The sequence below is a fragment of the Chrysemys picta genome, chromosome 15 (genome assembly GCF_011386835.1).
Source record: "Chrysemys picta bellii isolate R12L10 chromosome 15, ASM1138683v2, whole genome shotgun sequence".
NCBI classification, from domain to species: Eukaryota; Metazoa; Chordata; order Testudines; family Emydidae; genus Chrysemys; species Chrysemys picta.
The window spans coordinates 22,469,815-22,491,611 of record NC_088805.1 but is presented as its reverse complement, the minus strand read 5'-3'; the positions used below and the strand labels follow the sequence as shown (position 1 = coordinate 22,491,611).

Here is a 21,797-nt window from a genome sequence, read left to right as displayed (position 1 = left end):
CATTAATCAGACGGTCCAAAAGAGTTAGTTCTAACATCAGTCTGCTTTCATAGCAGTAGAGAACAGGCAAGTAGCCTATTCTCAGAAATAATCTGCATTCAGAGTATGCCATTATAAAAATAATCAGCATCGTCTTTCTGTTCTAAACTGTAAATTTTTGTTCCCAGTACAAGGCCGGCACATTTAAAAGCAGTCTCTCCTTTGTAACCTAGCCATGGTAAAACAACAGCCTTTCTGTGCACACTAAAGATTATTTGGACTTCAAGGCTTTTCAAATGTAGGGAACATAACCAAGGCTGACATGTTTCTGAAGATGCATATATTCAGAGTGAGAGGGAACTCAGAGGAAATAGGTAAAATTCAACTATTTCCTAAGTCTCTTAAAGGATTTGGCAAAACTTTACATCATGGCTTAGACTAATGGCTGCTGAGATTGTATCAGACCTGGCTCAATTTTAGGACTCCAAGATATAATTTAATAATGAAAGTCAACAAACATCCCTTAAGTAAGATAAGCGCTCTTCCTGCTGGAGTAGAGGAAAAAAGAACCTGATTTATTGCTCCATGTCAAAATCCAGAATAATTTGGCATAGAAGATCTTCCAGTACAAGGCTGCCTCATTACCTGTTCTTTGTCACCTCTTGAGAGGCGATTTACCACTACAAAGTGGAAACTTCAAGTAAAGCAACAATAGAAGCACCTTAAAGGATGCTACTAACCTAAGACCAGAACAGTGACTAAGGGCTGGTCCACACTAACCCCCCAGTTCAAGCTAAGATACGCAACTTCAGCTATGTGAATAACGTAGCTGAAGTCGAAGTATCTTAGTTCGAACTACAAGGTACTTACCGCGCGCGGGTCCACACGCGGCAGGCAGGCTTCCCCGTCGACTCCACATACTCCTCTCGCGGAGCAGGATTACCGGTGTCGACGGCAAGCACTTCCGGGATTGATTTATCGTGTCTAGACAAGACACGATAAATCGATCCCAGAAGATCGATTGCTTACCGCCGAACCTACATTGCAAAGAAAAACCCACGGAGCTGAGTCTCAGAGCTCAGGCTTGCCGGGTTGGGCTGCAGGACTTGTGCTGTAGAGCTAAAAATAGCAGCATAGATACACATTCAGGCTGAGGCTTGAGCCTGGGCTCTGAAACCCAGCAAGGGTGGAGGATCTCAGAGACCAGCCTTCAGCCCGAGCTCTGATGTCTACCCTGCTATTTTTAGCCCCACAGCCTGAGCCGCGAGGGCCCAAATCAATTGACCCAGACCCTGAGATTCAGCACCACAGGTTTTTCTTTGCAGTGTGGATGTTCCCTAAGGCTCTGAATTCAGGAAGGCACGGCAGCACATTCTTAAGTACTTTCCTGAATAGGAAATGCTCACCTGAATGGGGGCTTGAAGCATTTTTTCTGTGGTGTGTGATAGGAAAAGAATTTCCTTAGGGTTTTTGCAGAATAAGAACTTGGTTTTGTAGTCAGGAAACTTTTATTCTCAAACATGCCGAATAATATTCCAGACTGGTCTTTTACTTGTTAGGGAAATTAAAGAAATATTTAATGCAGATTTTTAAAAAGTTGGCACATCATTCGTGTTAAAAAACATCACCCTCACCACAGCATTGCAACAGACATCCACACTGGCAGCCTCAGTAGACGGGACAAGAACAGAATGGTCTTTGGAGGTCTTTGGACAACTACCCTGTCACTCAGGACTGAGACACATTGATGGAACAGCCTGTATTACCCGTCCATGCTTTGATTTTTCTATTACTAGACCACTTCAGCTTCTGGACAATTTGCCACTTGCCCCAATACTAATTTTACTAAAAGAAACAATCCGCAAGCAAACCAGTGTTATGTCTTTTTGCAAATTGGACGGACAAATTAAGCTAGATGACACTTCTGTTATTTTGATACTAATGTGCCTAAGCAAAACATTATTTCAGTACATGTAAAGAGTTGCATTTTTTCTATTTGAGAGTAATTACATGTCTGAAATGTAACAACATTTATTTGGTATGTTTAAGTGTAGATTCAAATACAATGGAAAAATATTTGCTTTGCTTGCTTGGACTTGAGTATGATAAAGAGTTATTAGCATGTGTCTTTGTATGCATTGCTTCGTTAACTCAGGCAGGCATCTCTCAGATAGGAAAGTCCTGTGAGTGAGCTGTGTGGTGAGTACTGTTGCTGGCTCTTGCAATCTGTCAAATTTTCAGATGTTACTCCTGGGGGAATTTTGTGCCACTGCGCAATGCAGAATTTTGCAGAAATTAATGTGCACTCAGAATTTCTTTTCCCCCACAGAAATGGGCTGCAGTGCTGCTGGCCGCCACTAGGGTCCGCTGGACACAGCAGAGCCCAGCTTGTACATAGAAGACACTGCTGGGGGGAGGGAGCTAAAGGGCTCCTGACAGCTGGAATTCCCAGCATGCCCTGAGGGAATGAGAGGGCGGCACGCAGGAAACTCTATGCAATCCTGGGACTGAGCATCAGGCTGTTTCTCCCTGGGCTCTGGAGGAGGAAAAGGGTTTGTGTCTGGGCTGTGGGGGGGGCATGACTGGGCTCTGGGGGAGAATAGGGGTGGGTGTCTGGGCAAGGGGGGGCCCTGTGGCTGGGCTCTGAGAGGAGGGACTGCAGGTATCTGGGCTCGGGGGAACCCGTGGCTGGGCTCAGTTGGGAAGGGAGTTCAGGTGTATTGGCTTGGGGGGCTCACAGCTGGGCTCTGGGGGGGAGGGAGCAGAGAAACAGGAACTGGTTTGTCATAGGGCTCTGGAGGGGGAGTGGCTGTGGTTGTCTGACTCCCAGCTGGGTTCTGGGGGGGAAGGGGGCAGAGAAACAGGAACTGGTTTGTCATAGGGGTTTCTTCAACTCTCTACTCTTGGGGAAAATTTTGCATGTGTTTATATTGTTACAGACATACTTGCTGACAAGTATTTTGAAATAAATTACAAAAATAATTGAAACCGGCATGATTATGTAGTGTTATTTTGACAAATAAAATTTGCAGAATTTTAAAATGTGTGCAGAATTTTTATTTTTTTGGTGCAGAATTTTTAATTTTTTGGCACAGAATGCCCCCAGGAGTAAGATATATATGCATGACATCCCATTGATCTATAAATACATGGCACTTATGAGAATCCCATTCATAAGAAAACTGAAGGCTGATCTAAACCCAACCACTTTCATCAAATGAAGTCTCCTAGGACAACCTTAGCAATTAAATATGTGCATTTAAACTCCATACACACACACTTAATTACATTGTACAGTAGAGAACAATTCTGCATTAGCAAGGAGATGGACTAGATGATCTAATAGATCTTTTCCTTTTCTAACATAGATACATTTGGAATCTGCCTATAAAAAGGAAGTCCTAAAGTTTTAAACTACAATAGAAGGTGGTCCAGTAAAACATAGTCTTGACCTTTTAACATTCTGGCCACAGTGGGTTCTGAGTCTTAAACTAAAATCCCCATTGTTAAAATGATATCGCATTACCCAAATATCTCACAGGGTGTTGGTTACTGATTTGGTCAGAGACATCTGGCTAGATAAGTCATTTCATTGATACAACAGCTTTGTTGCTAGCATTTCCTGTCCTGCAGGGTGAGTAGAATTACCAGGTGTCTGGTTTTCGACCAAAACACCCGGTCGAAAAGGGACCCTGGCAGCTCTGGTCAGCACCAACAACCAGGCCGTTAAAAGTCTGGTCAGCAGTGCTGCGACACTAAGGCAGGCTAGTCCCTACCTATCCTGGCTGGCACCACACTGTGCCCTGGAAGCGGCCAGCAGGTCCGGCTCCTAGGCGAGGGGGCGCACGGGGCTCCTCACCCTCTTCTATACCCTTCCTGCCTCAATTCACAGCCCCCTCCCACACTCCAAATCCTTCAGCCCCACCTCCCAGCCTCGAGCCCCCTTCTGCACCCCAAACTCCTCATCCCCAACCCCATCCCAGAGCCAGCACCCCCATCCCAGAGCCCTCACCCCCTCCCACACCCCAACCCCGTGCCTCAACCCGCAGCCCCCTCCCACACACTGAATCCCTCGACACTCATCCCAGCCTGGAGCCTCCTTCTGTACCCAAAACCCCTCACCCCAGCCCCACCCCAGAGCCATACCCCCAGCCAGAGCCCTCACCCCTTCCCTCACCCCAACTCCCTGCCCCAGCTAGGAGCTCCATCCCGCACCCTGAACCCTTCATTTCTGGCCCTCACCCCCTCCCACACCCCAACCTCCTGCCCCAGCCCAGTGAAAGTGAGTGAGAGTGGGGGAAAGCGAGCCACCGAGGGAGGGGGAATGTAGTGAGCGGGGGGCAGGGCCTCAGGGAAGAGAAAAGACAGGGCCTTGGGGAAGGGGCGGGGCTAGGGTGTTTGGTTTTGTGCGACTAGAAAGTTGGTGACCGTAGGGGTGAGTTCAGTGAATGACTTTTCAGAGGAAGACTTTTAAAAGGCCAGCACTCTATAAATATTCTGAATACCAGAAATGAGGTGGTGATATCAAGGGCGTAAGTGGATAAGAAGTCACAGAGCAGTGACTTGCAGGGCCCATTTGTTTCACACGGCCTTGGAAAAAAAGTCAGGGGGATGGAAAATTTGACATTCCTGCAAGTTACCCGAGAACTTCACAGTGCTGCAGCTAGTCACCTTCTGTGTTCCGCCACTGCCGGCTAAAACATCACATAGCTAGAAATAGTTTTAGGAAAAAGAGAGGCCAGGCCACAGAACTGCATGTTTGCCATTTTGTTATCAAAATGGAAGGATGGGATAAAAAGTGAATGTATTGTGAGAATGGAAGGAATGTTTGGACAGCTGACCTTGGTTTTAAGGACCTCTGACGCCTTTGATATGTAACTTTTATTTTTATTATGACTAGAAATGTTTTGATAAGAGAAAATGAGTAGTCTTGTTGAAATTAGGAGAATTGGTGACCCATTAGGGATTACTATGGTGACCCACTAAGAGTCACTTATGTGTTTTGTTTAAAGTTAGCTCTCAAAAATTAGGCAAAATAATTTGCTTCAGAGCAGTCCTAGGATGTTTTCTCTGGGCAAGGATCTGGCATTCTACTGTCTCCAGAAGTCAAACAGAAGGAGCCTCCCACCCCCCCTCCCCAAAGCCTAACCGCTGATTCCTCAAAACCATCTCTTAATTTTCGGTTAATATAAACATTTTGAGATGCTCTAAACCTACTATGACAGCGCGTGTGTGTGTGTGCGTGCTTGAAATCTAATAAAAAGTAGTTTTAGGTGAAAGCACTCTTGCTTGTATCAATCATTTATCAGACAGATGAGCTGTGCCCCCATTCATTTATTTCTGAAACCACCTGGAGAGAAACACTAAAGTTATCACTGCTTAGGGTTCTGAAAACCCTGGGTAACTGAATGCAGGCTCATGTGCTGGTCATTAGAATTTGCATTTTGGAGTGTTTGTATTTATAATTAATTGTCAGAGTGCTCGGAGCTTGTGAATGGGCCCTTATTATTTATTCTCTAACAAAAGGAAAAAAAAAGAGAATTCTTGCAATACACTGCAAAAAACAATCAACCGAATAATATTGACATTTCTGCAACAGTCAGGTGCAAGGTTGCAATGAGAGCCACACACCTGACTGTTTCAGAACCTATGTCAAGTAGTAAACTGCCCATTGGGCCTCCTATTAAAATAAAAGCACATCTAAATGCCACTGCGTCACCAGGGTATCAGCTTACTGCTGATAACATACACAGAGCCACGTATACAGTAGGAATAAATTTCCACTCCCGTTGTTGCAACTAAATCACTGCTAACCGTTATATGCCAATGGTGTTTTCCCTTGGGTGGTATTAGAATGTTAATTGATTTAATTTGTGGGCTGAGGGAAAGCAATATTCTTTGAGGGTTTTTTTTCTTTCGATTATCTTTATGTCTGACCTAAATAAATGATTCATTGTACTGGAGACATAGAAGGCCTAATTCTGTTCTCACTCATACTGGTGTAATTCCACTGCATTCAGTGGAGTTACTCCTAATTTACACTGGTGGGAGTAAGAGCAAAGCCTCTTGAATTATCCAGCACCAAGGTGGAAATGAATAAGTAAACAAATTGTTATGCCCTTGCTCCTTATAGGGGAGAAGCAATTCAATTAGGTGCCTGTAACAGACTGGCAGTGGTTGCTTGTTTCACTCCTACCCTCATAGCAGATGTTGAATCCGCTGGGAAAGAGTTAAATGGGTTTGCCTGACTGGATGGTAAAGCTAGTTCACTGCTCCACGGCAATATAAGGGAGATGAGAGCAGATTTCTGGAGAGGAAGGACGAGAGGGAGGGAAAACAAAGCCTGGGGAAAAGCCATAGGGTGGGACAATGCAATCATGGGGTGAAGGAGGCAGGTGTTTAAACTGGGTTTTCATTTGTTTTGGAGGTATCTTTTTGTTAATAAGCAAGACTCCAGCAGGCATAACACTTGATTAATTATTATTATATTATTATTATTAAGTGTACTATAGCAATGTGCAATTCTGTTCAGAGTGAGGAGGGGTCTCCCCTGGTTTACATGGTTCCAGAGCTCCAGGAGCCAGTCAAAACGGCAAATAGAAGGATCCACATTTTCCCTAAAAACTCATATAGAACAAAGTAATACATTCTGAACCTTATTTCACAGAAGCAATGAGAACGTGTGTTTCAAAGGACAATGTGCAGAAAAACAAAACAAAAAAAACTACAGTGCAAACACTCTTTTGCCTTAAGCCTCACACTGAAAACAGGATATGCATGTGATAATCTGAAAAAGTCTGGGTAAAATTTTCAAAAGTGACCAATTGACTTAGGAACCTAAATCCCTTTTTCAAGTGATGTAAGAGCCTAACGGCATGTCAACATTGCAATAAAACACGCAGGGCTGACTCATGCCAATTGACTTGGGCTTGGCTATAAAACTGCAGTATAGATGTCTGGGCTTGGGCTGGAGCTCAGGCTCTGGGACCCTCCCAGTCACGGGGGGAGTTTATGGACAGGGGATAGAGTTACATAAAGCTAATGGACATCTGTTAGTTAAACCATCCACAATAAGCAGAGCCCAGTTCCTGAATGGGGGGCGGGGCTGGGGAGGTGGACTGATGATACAAGAACATGAAGTGAAACAAAAACATTTATATCTTCCCATCCTCCACCCACACACCTTTTCTCCAACCAGCCATGGTGAGATGTGAGAGCCTGGCAAATTCACTTCCAGTGGGAGCACTGGCACTACTAGAGTTTGATTCAAAGCACAATAGCATGTAAAGTTCTTTAATCTAGTAAAGTGCATTAAATATAAATCTTTACATAAACTTTCTATACAACACGTAATCTTGGTTGCAGTTATGGATAAGGCTGAGCCAAAATCCTAGTTTGGAGACCCTCACAAACTCTGAACAATTTCAGATTTGGATATGAATATTGTGACTTAGTAAATTGCAACTCAAGATGGCCCTAAGTGTTCAGTGAATTGTGATAAATATGGGTTCCTCTGGGTCAGTTGTAGACTGCCATACGTGGCAATAAACAGGTGGCAGCTGACTTATTGAGCTCTGTGCGGAATTTTTTCTCATTTTGGTCTGAAATACATGTTTGCTTTTCCAAGTGTTACAGAGAAACAAAAACAAAAAACCCAACAACCCTGGATCATGTTTCATAAAACAGTATTTCTGCCACTTTCCCCTCCCCAGATCCACAGCCAACCAATTAAAAGCTGTATTCAGTGAATTTCAATATTTTCTGCCATATGATGTAGCCTAGATAATACAAGCTTAGATCTACATTATCTGAAATTGTAAGCAGTAAATCTTCACATATGAGAGGCAAAGCTATTCAGCGCTTAGAGCAGGGTCCTGGGACTCAGGACTTCTGGGTGCCATTCCTTGCTCCACGACTAGCCATGTGATGGTGAGTAACTCATTTATTCTTTCTGAAAAACACATTTAACAAGGGATGTTGTGAGGCTTTATAAGCCAGATCCTCAGCTAATGTAAATCAGCATCACTCCACTGAAGTCCATTGATTTACACCAATACATATTGCCCAGTGTTTGCTAAAGGTTTTTAAATATTTAAAAGGCAAAGTAAAAATGAAACATTTGCTAGTGTGGCACGAGTTAATATTTGAATTAAAACACTATTTGCAAATGCATTTGGATTAATCCAGTGGTGCTTTGTTTTTCAATATCTATTGATTCATTTAACCACCTTGCTGCATTGCTCTCCAGTCCCATTTTCCTTGTTTTAATAATCTGTGTTCCACGTATCTCACCAACTCAGTACAAGATAAGAAAGAATCATTACAACTTTGGTGGAGGCAGGGTGACCAGATAGCAAGTGTGAAAAATCGGGACAAGGAGTGGGGGGTAATAGGCATCTATGTAAGAAAAAGCCCCGAATATCGGGTCTGTCCCTATAAAATCAGGACATCTGGTCACGCTAGGTGGAGGCAATGTTGGCTCTTATATAGCACTTTTCATCCATAAGGCTCAAAGTGCTTTACAAAAGAAGATAAGTTTCATATGCATTTTACAAAGGGGTGAAGCGTGGCAGCCAACATTACCCAGCATGTGAGCTGCAGAGGCAGAAAGCCAGCCCAGTTCTTACACCCAATGGCCTAGCTGTAATATAAGGTACTGAGGGATGGGAACATAGGTAGCTACTACTCTTATTGGATATACTTCCACAAAAATAAAGTCCTTCCTTCCAAGGACTGTTTGTTAGCTTAATTTAAAAATAAACCTGTCAGACTTAGAAAGAAATGTCTAAAATGCAACTATAACTTTGTCCCAGCATACCAAATATTAACTCTTGATAAACAAATGTTAGAAATACAAACATCTAGTGCCAGGGGTACAGCCGGCACTAATTTATTTTGTGTATGCAAAATTGACTTGCTCAGTGTTCAGGAAATAATTGATCTAGCAAGGTTGAGTCTAAGTACAAAAGCAGAAAATGTAATTGAAGTCTGTCAGTTTTTGTTTGCCGACCATGATTTCCTAGACAATGTTCATCTCTTATATAACTGGATTCTGTAAAAATCTACCGTGCTCTTTTTTCCCTTGTTCATTTTACACAATTCTCTAATGTCCAAATTAGACCATTCAAGAGCAATGTTATATATGTAAATACGTATACATTCAAATGTACAAACATAGACCGATTTTGAGGAAGTTAAGGTCACAAAATGATGGTCATGAATTGTGTTAGACGTGGGGAGAGGAAGGATTGTGTTGAAGTTAAGGCAGATGAATGAGAGACAGGAAGATGTGGGTTCTTTTCCTGGCTCTTCCTTTGTAATCAGGAGCATGTCACTTAGCTTACCATGCCCTAATTCCCCCATCTGTAAAGAGTCTGGTGACATTTCACCCTACCTTCCAGGGATGCTGGGAAGCAAAATTTATTATTAATTGTGGAGCTCATCGGATCCTTTCACTGCTGATCTTATCGGTTGCTTTTTCAGATGTGCCACTGCCCTTTTAATCCAGGCTTCCAAAAAATGTCCGCAGTCAAACAAGATGGGCAGGAGAAGTGTGAATTTGTAAAGTTCTCTGGGGCAAGGACCATCTTCTTGTTCGGTGTTTGTGCAGCATTTAGCACAATGGGATGCTGGTTCATGACTGGAGACCAGGGCTCCTAGCTTCTAGGGCGTTAATAAAATAAAATCATCATCGTAATAGTAAAGCCTAGCTGGGACAATGTAAATGCTGAATCTTATTAGTCAATAGGCATTTTACCACTGATTACAATGGGAGCGGAGTTGGGGCAGTGCTGTCTACTTTTGAAAACCCCAAATGCACAGACCTTTTTTCCCCAGGTGGGAGTGTGGGGGGGAGGAATTAAATGCAAACAACTATATTGTTGTAATGTTACGATCAAATATTTAAACATAAAGCGAGGAGATGCCAAAAATTAGAGGAAGTTGTAACACTGTACATAATTTTTCAAAAGCTTTGCCTTCCCTACCCTACACATAACACAGGTTGAGGCATTCCCAAAATGATGGGAAAACCAGCTGGGGTTTAAGGCATTTGAGAATGTTAATCTATAGTAGACACTATAAAGGCAAAACCTGAATATATACTACCTTGCTGAACATCTCAGACATTTGTCTATTGTGTCTTGCAAAACGGTTTAAAGATTTTAAAACTTTACAAATACACAACAAAATGTGCTGAACATTGGAAGCAAATTCAAATGTAAACAAAATACATAAATCAGTGTGACACACTACCTATATTTCAGAGGGCTTAAAGTTACACACATTCACCATTAAAAAGAAATGAAGAGAAATGGAAGACACAGCAATCCATTAAAACCTCAATGAAGAGAAATCTAGAAAACTTCAAGTACACATGGATGCTTCATTATCATCAGAATCATGATCACAAGGGACTGCTTTATTGAGATTGCTCTGATGACAGTTAACAATCCATGTTGTATGTAAAATTCCGTTGCTGTTCATTTTGAAATATTGATTTTAAGAAACTACTAAACCAGAGTAGTGGTTTTTGCTTGATTTCAAGAATTTTACTAAAGCAATTAAAGGATCAAGTCTGATAAAGCAGATATTTCCGTTATGCACTTTAAGTGATATGATTCCACGCCAGTAGGCAGCAAGAGTATTTGGACAAAAGAATATAACAAAACAAATTAATTGCACAGTATATTTAACATCCAAGGGCCTGGTCCTACAGTGGGCTGAGTAACAATTCAATTCAACTTGACATCTGTGAATGTAGAAGATATTGACAAATGACTATCACAAATCCTCAATATCAGCAAGCTGCGCTGGCCCCCTGATTTAGCCAGGCATTTAAATTCTGCTTCTGGTATTATTAAATAGGCATTTAAGTCACTGTAAAAAAAAAAAAAAAAAAAGGCCAAGATTTTCAATAGTGACTTATGAGTTTAGGGGCCTCAGTTTTGGGCTGTTGAGACATCTTAAAGAAGCCTGGTTTATGAGCAACTGACCCTCTGAAAATTAGGCACCTTCAACGATTCTCAAGCTGGGCAATCAAAATCACCTTTGAAAATCTTGACCGATGATCTCAATTTTATTTGCTGTTACAACATTATTTGTTAGTTTGAGGTTGTCAAGAAAATATCTGGAAAGCTCCCCCCATCACCACTGTCTGCCAAAGAATTAGAACTTCAAAAAATAATTTCAATAGCTCTGGTCATTTTTCACATCAAAATTCACTCCCTGGCTAAGAATATGCATGCTGAATTTCTATGAGATTTAAACTAAAACTAGAAGTAACAGAAATGCTTTCTCCAAGTGACTGAGTCAGTAACAGACCCAAAAACAGAAGCCTGAACTTCTGAGTTCAAGTCCTGTGCTTCTAGAACCATATTCCCCTTTTAGGGTTCTCAAATCCAGGTGCCAATGTGATTGCCCGAAAGTATCATTTGGGCATCTTATAATCAATGAGTGTTTGAAAATTGGATTGACTGTATTGTTATCCCTGCAGTATACACCTTAATTTCCACTTAGAGCTTTTGACAGTTAATTAAGGAGGAATTCACAACCATCCTTCTTCACATGTCTTTATTTCACTATAAGGAACACAGACAAAGTATGTCAATCCAGCATACTCAGAACAAATTATTCTGATGACCACCTAAACACTGATAAGAACAAGTGTGAAAATGAAAGTGACTATAAAATTACCTACTGTAGCATTAAGGATTATTCTCTCCTACCAACAGGATAGACAGAAGATTGGCCGATTCCAGTGTGACATTGGAGTTCTCTCAACAGAATAGTTTACAAGGTCTTCTCATGACAATGCACACTAATATTCTACCTACAGACCAGTTGTGGATATTGTCATATAGGACTACATTGTAACCAGCTCCTATCAACCTTGATTAAATAGTCAATGTCAAGTACATCTACTCCTTATTCTATTTTACGACTAATTAAAATGAAACTACGCAAATCAGGTTCCATAAATATTTCTCAACAAGCTTGCCTTATTGTAATGCACAAGGAGGACAGAATAGCACACAGGAAAATCAGCAGTTGTCATGGTAACTACATGGCCCAGCAGGTGAAAAATTCAGTCCTGTGGCACTTATAAAGGCAGGATAAAATAAAATGAATTCAGATGTAATGTTGAGCATAGCTTACAAGCTAAATGGTTTTTGACTTTTTGATTTAAATTATATTTTTAGAACAGTAAATGTTAGAAAGAAGTGTGAACTTCAGTGTCACATCAGTAATTAGTGAATTATCCCTTGTGGGTATTATACTGGACAGAGGTTGACATTGAAACACTGCATAATGATTCAAACCTCTACATTAAGTTCACACCACAAATATATTGCAACCGACCTTTCAAAAGCAGAAGATGACTTTTCACTTTAGACAGAAAAGGAAAAAAAGATATAGATAGATTGATGCTGAATAATTTTCAGTGTTTCACATGCAGGGGGTGAAGTTCTAAACAACTCAGCTAGCACCAAAGAATTTCAATTTTCAAAATAGGTAAAATGCACATGTAGAACTTCTGAATCTGACTTTCCAACAAATGTTTCATCTGTCTTTAAAACAAAATACCATGTGTAGAATTTGAAGTTAAGCTGACAATTAACCAAACTAAAATGTGATGGAGCACCATATTTATGAGATTTCTTTTGCAAACCATCTGTATATTTTTCTCCGTCAGACCTTCTTTAATTAAGATTAGCTAGAGATAAGTGCTCTCCTAAAACACTAAATATTAATTTATTGCTACCAATACAAACACAGCCCCTCTACCCCTTCGCCAGTTGGTGCATGCATGAAGGTAAATCATGCAGCTTGCCCTTTACTTAAAGAGCTCTTAATGAGGAGAAATCACCATGTCTAATATTTTATTAATCAAAGTTTTAAAAACATTGTAAATATTAAAAAACATAACTTTAGAATATGAAAATATGTAAGGAATTTCTAATATATCAAGTTATTTAAACAATAAAAATAAGCCTTAAGTCCCGGAAGTTTGTTTAATTTCACTTTTGTTATCCATTTAGCGAAATGCAATCATTTTAACCACACACAATTGCTTGATTGTGTGTTTGCATGTTTGCAGTGTAAAACGTACAGCTATACCCATGCTTACTACATATGGCCTGATATAAGGAAAACTGGAGTAATGTGGTAAAAAAAAAAAAGTTTATCAGTATGAGTTTGGAAGGAACACATTACTCATGATGAGTCATGGCAAAGCTGTGAGTGAATTATGCAGTTATCTCCGGGAAGTGCCAATAATGACTTTATATGGCACATACAGCATACGCGATGATGTGATATATTTTACAAAAGACTCTTATTGATGTTTTAGAAGGTTTTTAAACATTATATTAGCATCTTTTTTGTATCCTTCCATTTATCTAACTTGAGTTATTCTGAGCCCAACTGCACAGGCATCAGAGAAAGAGAAAAATTATAACTAAAAAATATTAGAAACCGTAAAAATGACCTATAATAGCCTTTCCAAATAAAATGTCATGATTTTATTATTTTGTATTGTGGTAGGAGCCCCACTGATGGACCAGGACCCCTCTGCGTTAAGCACTGTACCAACAGAACAAAAAGATGGTCCCTGCCCTAAAGAATTGATGTTCTAAATGTAAGACATGAGACAAGCGGTGTACACAGACTAACTGACAGGGAGTACAAGGAAACAATGAGGCAATTTTACAGGTCCAATATCTGGGGACCTCCCTAGATAAGAAGTAATTACTAGGCAATTTTTGGGGGTGGGGAGCAGTGGGAGAATTCCACACTTGGGGAAAAGAAGAAAATATTTATCTTGCTGTTTGGCTTTGTAATTGTTTTTATGGTGTCTCTTCGAAGCTGCTCATGGGCGTGGAATGTCAGAAGTAACCCTTTGTTGGAAGGATTAGTGGAAGGGTGAGCAACTAAATGCAATTTATCATATAGATAGCACCTCCACGTATGTGCCGTGTGTCTATATCACTCATACAGACATACACATACATATACACAGAGCACTGTCAGTGGCATGTGAAGCAAGACTAGGGCATATAAAAGTGTGAAATTGTTTTGTTATTATGTAGCACTTTTCAGCTGAGGATCTCAATGGGCCCTAGGATAAACCTGTGAGGTATATAGATACCTATTTTACAAAGAGGAAACTGAAGAACACAGCTATTACGGAATTTCCAAAAAACAGCAAGTTACTCCTCTGAAAACAGAGGGACTCAGAAGCAATGAACACTTTCAGAAATTTGGACTTAAAACATTTGCCTGATGTTGTGAATCAAGTTAATGGCATTGGCAGAGCCAGAAATTCAAACCAAGAGCCCTGACTTCTGTAAACAATATTTCAATCCATGGAAGTGTGGGAGTCTGGCAATAACAAAATTTTGAAGACTTCTTTCATCTTTAATTCTACTATCTAAAATCCGTTCCAAGCCCTCTGTGAAGACAACTTCCATGCATTTGGGGGACAGCACAACCCAGAAAAACCTTTAATTTGATCTCACAGAAAAGGCAACAGATATCTGAACAAGGTGTTCAGGATATTCCTGTTACTTGTGGAAAATTATTTTATATATCTATCTATATCTAGATATAGATATACATCATGAAGGCCGTAAAGCAATCCTTTGCATAGAGTCTGCTTAACACAAAACCAAATGAAAAGTAAATCATTATGGCCCCAATCCTGCACATTTGAGGCCATGTAGGGAACTAATTATTTAAGAACCGTGTAGCACTGGAACCGTTTGTTCAGAATCCACGAGTTTTTTTCCCCTCCACCAACCCCCGGACACTAATCCCAATAGATTCCTGTTTCCTATCAACAGGTTAAGGAATCACCAGCTACTAATGTATTATGAACTTGGAATCAGAATCGTCTCGTCACAGTTTCCCTTATATTCCCAATTAGTTTCCAGAACGCTAACAAACATGTTACTTGGTTGCTTCAATTAATCGCAAATTCACTTCAACAAGACTAATTAGGTCTATTTCCCCCTCGATCTTAGATTGCTAATTATTTCATTCACTAAAACGCATGCAGTAACAATAACATGCATTTTACTCCAACTTACTCAGAAAGCAGAGCCACATACATGCAGTTGCATCCACCTGCCCTCTTCAGTGATACAGGCAACAAAAAGGAGTGAGAGTTTCCTTCTGCTCACCCGTGCTGTATTGCAGCATGCTGATCAATTAAAATTAATCTTCCTTACAAGCTGGTGCTGACCTTCTAGTGACTGCCTGGAAACAGAACATCACTCCCCTGGGGGTTGTGCAAGAGGAGGTCCTTAATGTGCCCCCCCACAACTTCCTAGTCACTGTGCCAAGATGAAGCAAAAGCCCATCATCAAAAAAGGTAATTCCGTAAAGCACCATTAACTTTATTTGCACAAGGATGGCTATCAAGCCATACGCAATTTCCTGCTTCTCTGCAGGCCATCCAGTGAAGTCTTAAATGATCTGGAACTCGAGTAAATAGTTACATTTTTTGTTTGTTCTTTAAAAGCTGACTGCTAAGGACCATGAGGGTGGGTGGGAGGGAAACCTAAGCCCTCATTTAGCCCCTGGTGTCCAGCATTTGGGGTAGCTCCATTGGTACTGACCCCTCAATGGAAAGGAGGACCTGCAGGGGGTTGCATTAATTGAGCTAATCAAAGTTTATCCCTTGTAAGAGGGGTAAAATAATGATTTGTCCTTGTCAGCACTAGTGCTGTTATACCAATTACTGCCCACACACACAAACAACACAGGCCTTGGTGTAAATGCATAGAACGGTGATTATGGTTCATAAATGTTAATGCCAGGAGGGACCATCATAACCATTTAATACAGTGTTTCTCAACCAATTTTTGACTTTGAATAAGGGGATCACCAACCTGAAAAGGCTAAGTGAGAAACAATTAGTCTAGTTTGACCTCCTGCACAACCCAGACAAAAGAATCTCACCCAATAATTTCTGCACCAAGCCGTAACTTCTGTTTGTGCTAGAGAATATATATATTTTAAAATAGCCTTACTTTAAAGAATGGGAGTGATGGAGAACCCACCACACAGGGGAACAGACTAGATGATCTCTCGAGGTCCCTTCTAGTCATATGATTCTACGTTAGCCTTATTTTCTCCCCCACATTGTTTTAAACTCAAATTTTCTTGGTGCTTAAGGATCTAATCCTATTCCCAGTGAAATCAATTGGAGCTTTTTCATTTACCTCAATGAGAAGATGACCGGGCTTTAAATTAGAAGATTTGCTTTCTGACATTAAAAGACTTTGGGAAATGAGCCATGAGAAATAGAAAGATGAAATTTTTTACAAACTGGATTAATAGAATGTTACAAAGGTATATAGAGTTTGTGGGAAAATATAGCCAAAGCCATAAGCTATAACAAAGAAAATTAAAATTACTTCACTGGCACTGTAAGAGACGTGAAAAGCATTGAATTTGAGATTTTAATAATTCAATAGATTTGGGGAGGATGAATGTAATTATTAATTAACAAAGTAACTTGCATGATGGAATGTTTTAGGGCAGTGGTCTCCAAACTTTTTTGATCGCGCACCCCTATCAGTAAAACATTTTTGAGTACGCACCCCCTGTCACATTGCAGGGCCGGCTCTACCATTTTTGCCGCCCCAAGGAAAAAAAATTTTTTTTAAAGTGCTCGGACTCCCACCCAAGCAAAAAAAAAAAAAAAAGCCGCCCGAACTGCGCTGCTTCGGCGGCACTCCTCCTTCCGTGCGCCCCAAAGGATCCTCTTGCGCACCCCACTTTGGAGACCACTGCTTTAGCACATCAATCTGTCACAAATTGATAATGAATTCATGTCATTGCCATCCAACATTTGGATTGTGTCCTATGTTGAACAGGTTTGGAGGTCCCAGTCTGGCTCCCAGAGGACAGGAATTGACACCACAAAACCCATCACAGTTTACACACTTAGTAGCAGCATGAATAGAGAAGTAAAGGATTGAATACACAGGGAGATTGAACTACGTTCTCTCACTCTTCCATGGGGGTCTATCAGGGCTTAGGCAGAATGGCAGGATACTGTGGAGGTGCTTCCATTGCTACCCATCCTATACTTGGTCTATGTAAATAGAGAAGTCCATCGCCAGGTTTGTCAGTCCAGCACCATTCACAAGCAATAAATCGCCCCCTGCTGCAATAGATTGGCATATCTTCACTGCCCTTTCTAGAGCTATTGAAATCTACATTAGCTAAGGATTTGGCCAGTAACTTTTTTTAATCCATTGGATAATTTAGTATTTTTTTCCTTAGTTTCTTAAATATTTCTGTTATTGTGCCTCTCCGTAGATAGAAATCTATGGTCTGAACTGGCTGAAGATAAATCTCAGCTCAAGTGGCACTTCTAATGCCATGAACATAAACACATACGTCCCTCCTAAGGAAATCCCAGAATTTGCTGGGAATAGGTACAGAATGGCTGTTACTGGAATCTACTACTATCTTTTACCAGAATGAAGCTTTGAAAGTTTCTCATGCTGAATTAAAGATCAGAAAGAAAATAATTAATTCTGATATTAATTCTATTTCACTTTACGGGTCTTTACAAATTATTTAGCATTTAATTTCTTTGGTATTGCAACATAAATTGTCAAATCAGCTACGAATTTTAGGCCTACATTTTAGCTTCCCTCAAGTCTGGGAGGGTTGAGATCTGGGATTTTTGTTTGATCAATTATCAAAATAGTAGGAAGGCTCATGGTTGAACTGAGATCTGAGCTTCCTCAAAGTTCAAGGTTATCTGATCTAGAGGCTTATGTGCAAATGAGGACTGATGATTAGGATATCTTTTAACCTAATTCTGAGAAAAACCAACAGATCCCCCTCCCCCCCAGCACAGCAAAGAATATACAGAAACAACATAATTTCTTTTCTGTACATGATTATTTACAGGTACTACCAAGATCAGCTGAAATCAGCTCATGCAACATCACCCCTTTCAACTGATCTGCTGCACTGGATTTAATTAGTCAGCTTGGTTATTAACACTAGCCAACAGCCTTCCCCATCTTGACAAACTGTAGTAATTGTGAGGGATGCATTTAAAAAGCCTCAACATCGGGCTATCAAATGGCAAAGGATGATGGATTGTTATCCCTATACTCTCCTTTTGGTCAGAATTAGCAGATGTCCCCTGCCCATACAAAACATTCAACAGCCTTGTTTATTTTATCCAAGAAACGACAACAGCAAAGGAAACCAGTAACTACCGGAAAATAAAGTAACGTTAATGCAAACTCCTGTTTCTTCAGTACATGACAAAAATGGGTTCAGGAAAAGAGACAAAAGTAAAAACAAAACTATTGGGCATGGAGGGAGAGCGAGCGAGCTGACTCTGGAGACAGTGAGCCAGAACTCCGGCTGACAAATTACTGCGGGCCCAATGAAGTTAATGAGTTACACCATTTACCTCAAATTGAGGATCTGGCCCAATAGTTCCACTTACATTAACAATATAATTGAATGATTTAACTTTTCAGCAAGAATATTTAATACATTTTATATACATACAAAAGTAAATATATAGTATGTCTCCTGTAAACAATGTGCAGTCTCTCATATTTATATATGATTGTTAGTTTATAATATAGATATATATGCAATTATTGAACTGAGAAATGCCAGTGTAGAAAAGTTATTCCGGGAAATGGATGTAGCAGCTAAATTATAGCAAGACTGTGAATACCTCCCCACCTAAGGGTTGCCAACCCTCCAGGATTATCCTGCAGTCTCCAGGAATTAAAGATTAAACTTTAATTAAAGATTATGTCATGCGATGAAGGCTCCAAGAAGGCAACCATACCCCCACATGCACACTTTCATATTATTATTAAATAATTTCTCATTAGGTTGCTATCACTCAGGGAACAAATGACGAAACAGGAGGGAGAAAGAGAGAGAGAGAGAGAGAGTGTGTGTGTGTGTGTAAACCAAAACTGTCAAATACTAGTGCAATTGATTCAGCACAATGAGATATAATGGTAAGCCTGATATTAGAGACATCTGCTAAAGGCCAAAGTTGCATAATAGGCGGCAATTATATGATGTCTCCCTTAAACATGCCTGTTTGAATAATGCACAAAAACAGGGTTTCTTGGAAGCAATTTACAGTACCACACCAAGAGCCTGATCAAACTCCCATTCAATAGTCATTGAATAGACTCTCTGTGACATCACTGAGCTTTTGTTGTGGCCCCTGGGCCTAGAGTATTGTATATGAGTAACATCATATGATTGTATAGTAGGGTTACCATAGTTAACAAATAAAAAAAGAGGACCCTCCACGGGGCCCTGGCCCCGCCCATTTCCCACCCCAGCCCCGCCCCAACTCCACCCTTCCCCGCCCCAATCCCGCCCTAACTCCGCCCCCTCCTCCCTCCCACTCCCAGCCACGCGAAAAGGGCTGCCCAGCAAACCGTGAAGCCAGTAGCGCTTGGGCTTCGGGCAGCCCCTATGCCTCCGGACCCTGCGCCCCCGGCCGGGCACTTCCCCTCCCGGGCTCCGGCGGCGCAGGGTCCGGAGGTATGGGGGCTGCCCAAAGCCCGTAGCGTTCAGCTCTTAAACAGAGCCGAAGAGTCAGGGGAGGAGCAGAGCCACCGCAGCCGGAGGCTCTGCTCCTCCCCTGACTCTTCGGCTCTGTTTAAGAGCCGAGCTGCCCGAGCGCTACCAGCTTCGGGCAGCCCCCATGCCTCTGGACCCTGCGCCGCCGGAGCCCGGGAGGGGAAGTGCCCGGCCGGCGGCTGGGGTCCGGAGGCAAGGGGGCTGCCTGAAGCCCATAGCGCTCGGGCAGCTCGGCTCTTAAACAGAGCCGAAGAGTCAGGGGAGGAGCAGAGCAGCCGCGGGAGGGGAAGTGCCCGGCCGGCATTTTCCCGGACATGTTCGGCTTTTTGGCAATTCCCCCCGGACGGGGGTTTGATTGCCGAAAAGCCGGACATGTCCGGGAAAAACCGGACCTATGGTAACCCTATTGTATAGCAGTGCAGATGAGTAACTAGTTTGCGATAAATAGTTTATTTAATAAATTTCACTTTTCTGTTTCTGAATTTTTCATGAGCAGACTACAGAATTGTCAAGTCTATTTGTTTGAAATTATTTGTACACTTTTTCCAGTGAATAAATCCGGGAGTATGGACTGCTGGTGAATATCCAAATTAAAATTTTTGCAATCTGAAATCTGCTCTCTGTTGGTTTGTTGCATAAGTCACTTGATCAGAGAACAGAAACAGTATCATGTGACTTATGCAAAGTGCAAATTTCAAGTTGTATATTCATATGAAACATTCATAATTTATGCTGCATAGGGTAATTACATAAACCATGTGATAGTGGTTTTGTTCCTTGACTGGATGACCTACGTAGCTAACTAACATAGTGTGAACTGACACATTTCATCATTTGAAACTCTATTTTTATGAATATTCAAACACTTTAGGTTTGAGCACTTGACTATTGATGAAACAAACCTGAAAGGGTGGCAAATATGATCAAATAAAAATCTACTTTCAAATTAGAGCAAATATTCATGAGTAATTCTTGGGCTTCTGCTATTTACTTATCTTATAGACAATTTGAGATAGGGACTGAGTCTTCCTTAATGTGTGGACAACACCTAGCACATTTTGGACTCTACCATAATACAAACAATTGATTAAGATTACTGCCATTACAAAATCTGTTTACTAGACAATGGATGACAAATTAAGGTTATTTTACGGGGAAATGTCATTTTCACCATTTTTTTTCAAATATTATATAATTTTTTCCTTCTGTGTTTCTCTGATATTATTCTAAATCTATAAATATACATCTCTACCTCAATATAATGCTGTTCGCAGGAGCCAAAAAATCTTACCGCGTTATATTGAGCTTGCTTTGATCCACCGGAGTACGCAGCCCCACCCCGCCGAAGCACTGCTTTACCCCGTTATATCCGAATTCGTGTTATATCGGGTTGCATTATATCGAGGTATATATATATACACACACACACACACTACATTACATTTGAATGGCTACACATTACCCCACATTATGAGGAATTCCACTTATTAGAGTCATCAGTTTATCTCTACTACACGCGCACCTGGTATGATACTGGGTGATATCTTGACCTAACTGAACTTAGAGTTTTGCCATAGACTTCAATGGGGCCCAGATTACAGTCACTGTGTATTAACTTTACAAATACTCCATCTAGACACTGAGGTGGCAGTAAAACTTATATCTGTTGAAGAAATCAGTTCCACATCATTTAAGCTGCTGCTGCTTCTATTTTTGGCTTCTTCTAATTTGGGATTTTGGTTACACAATTCAAAGATCATAACTGAACCATGACCATATGCGGTATATTCTATTTTAAATATACCGTGCATATGAAATGTACCTACCTTCATGGACAAGAGCACATTGAGAGGAGGCTCTATACAATATGATTTATGATAATATACCATCAAACTCAAACCATTCTCAATGCCTTTTGTCTCTAGAGGCCAATCAACGTAGCCTTTTAAAACCAATTAAAAGTTTAATTCATGGATTTGTGTCTCCATGCAAATGAAAGATATACCTAGCAAATTAGCTTCCCTATCCTTGCTCTACTGTAAATCACTTAAACATTGCAGATCTTAGATGAAATCTCTCATTACACCAACACTGGAGTTAAATTGTACTAAGTACCACTGAATTATCTGATACTGCTCTATGGCAGGAAAGCAAAATGAAGGGTGATTCCTAAAAATTGAATAAAGGCTCAGCCGATTGTAGATTTTCTAGCATAC

General features: G+C 40.9%; 1 protein-coding gene across 18 annotated transcripts in view; it reads right to left on the bottom strand.

Annotated features, from left to right (window-relative positions):
• Positions 1-21,797, bottom strand: part of RIMBP2 (RIMS binding protein 2) — a 359,348-nt gene that overhangs the window by 153,368 nt on the left and 184,183 nt on the right. Inside the window, exon 1 of one of the 18 annotated variants that reach the window (XM_042852537.2) lies at positions 15,069-15,204. The exons of the other annotated variants lie outside the window; for them this stretch is intronic. The gene's annotated coding sequence lies outside the window, so the exon portion shown is untranslated. Of the gene's footprint in view, positions 1-15,068; positions 15,205-21,797 lie in introns of those variants that run through there. 18 annotated transcript variants of the gene reach the window in all.